Genomic DNA, 2,500 nt, shown 5'->3' with positions numbered 1-2,500 from the left:
ACTCAAGCAGGAACTGGCAATGAGGGGGAGAGATCCCGAAAGTCAGTGCCAGCCAGGATGTTTAAGGAAAAGGTTGTGTCGCGCTGCCCGTCCGCCTATTCCCAGTGTAGTATGGCATAACAACTTTAAGTTCCTTATAATCACCTTTCTGGTGCACTTACAGGCGGTTTATATCTGCACATATCATCAAACCATTGATGATCAGCTCACTATCATACGTAAATAAAGAGAAATTCCCGAGAAAATGTGAGGCATCGTCGACCTATGTGGACACAACACTTGGCATTGGATCCTGTCATGAACGAGAGGCTTTCCTAACCCACCACGCCCACAAACAGAAACCAAGCCACTCCTACACCAGTAGCCACTCCCCCGAGTCCCACCAGAACCACGCCCATCGTTACCGGGGTCGGCAGGGAGCGCACGCCCACACGCCTCCTCGTCGGCATATAAGGTCGGTTATCACACACAAAGGGGTGTGGGGAGAGACAGCATAGAGAGAGAAACACGAGAGAGAGAGAGAGAGAGAGAGAGAGAGAGAGAGAGAGAGAGAGAGAGAGACATACAGAAAGAGAGAGAGAGTGAGAGAGAGAGAGAGAGCGGGAGGGGGGGGGGAGATAAAGACACTGAGAGTAAAACTAAGAGAGAGAGAGAGAGAGCAGAGAGGCAAAGACAGAGTAAAAGAGAGAGAGAGAGAGAGAGAGAGAGAGAGAGAGAGAGAGAGAGAGAGAGAGAGAGAGAGAGAGAGAGAGAGCAAGAAAAAGTGGCAGACCCAGATAAAATGAAAGAATATCAGTGAGACAATTGCTAAAAGGTACATAACTCTAAGGAGGCAAACATGACATTTCAGTTACTTAAGCTAAAATCTCTTCTTTTTCAGTTATTCTGTTTGCATTAATGATATTATGAAATATTATGAAGATTATGAAAATGACACTTAATCTAATTATAATTTCGACGATTGTGGTAAGGATGATAATGATAAGGGTGATTATGATAACGTTTAAAACAATGAAAATAAGAAAAATAATGATAGCTTATGATATATCCAATGATAATGACAATGTTAATGATAATGAAAATGATAAAATTAAGAATAATAATGATAATTATAATAATATGAGAATGATAATTATGATAATGATAATACTGATAATGATAACAATACTACTATGATGATAACAATAAGGAAAAAATAGTGATAATAATTATAATAATAGTAATAATATTGATATCAATAATAATGATACTAACAACAACAAAAACAACAACAATAACAATAACAACAACAACAACAACAATAATGATAATAATGATAATAGTTATATTATATAATAATGTTATTATCATTATTATTATTATTATTATTATTACTACTACTACTACTACTAATATTATCATTATTATTATCATTATTATTATCATTGTTATTATTATAACTATTATTATCAATACTATTGTTATTATTTTATCATTCGTTATTTATCATTATCAATTATGATGATGATAATAATAATAGTAATGATAATGTTAGTAACAGTAATTGCAATAATAAAAGTAATGATAATAGGAATAAGAGCAATAAAAATTATAATGATAATAGTAACAATACTGATGATGATGGTGATGATGATAATAATGATAATAATAATAATAATAATAATAATAATAATAATAATAATAATAACAACAATAATAATAATAATGATAATAATAATGATGATGATAATGATAATAATAATAATAATAATAATAATAATAATAATAATAATAATAATAATAATAATAATAATAATAATAATAATAATTATTATTATTATTATGATAACGATAATAATAATAATAATGATAATAGTAGTAGTAGTAATAACAATAATAATGATAATGATAATAATAATGATAATAAGAATAATATCGGGAATAATAAGGTTAATAATGAAAATGCTGATAACAATATGGATGATAATAATAATATTGATAATCATTATCATCATCATCATCATCATCATCATCATAATAATAATAATAATAATAATAATAATAATAATAATAATAATAATGACAACAATAATAATAATGATAATACTGATAACATTAATCATTCTAATAATAATAATAATAATAATAACAAGGATAAAAATAATCATAATAGTAATAATATTAATAGTAATAATAATAACAATAGCTATACTAATAACAGTCTCAACGATCTACGCTCAGTGCAGCCGCCTCGCGCGCTGAACAAAAATGACCTCAATTTAAACCCGGCATTCTCAAAATTCCGGAGGCCCTTGCTCCCTATCTTATGAACAACCGGATAATTCGTGGATTATTCCCGCTGCTTATCCTGTTATCCGATGATGACATGCGCAACCGAAGTGACTTGTCGATGGTTTTAGAAGTCGTGTTGGCATTTATCGGCTTTTGTCATGTCTCCCTGACACGAGCCCCTCGGTGTTGCCGGCTGCTCGATCACAGGATTTTTTTTTTTTTTTTTTTT

The sequence above is a fragment of the Penaeus chinensis genome, chromosome 24 (genome assembly GCF_019202785.1).
Source record: "Penaeus chinensis breed Huanghai No. 1 chromosome 24, ASM1920278v2, whole genome shotgun sequence".
Classification (NCBI taxonomy): Eukaryota; Metazoa; Arthropoda; class Malacostraca; order Decapoda; family Penaeidae; genus Penaeus; species Penaeus chinensis.
Note: the sequence above shows the minus strand (reverse complement) of the source record.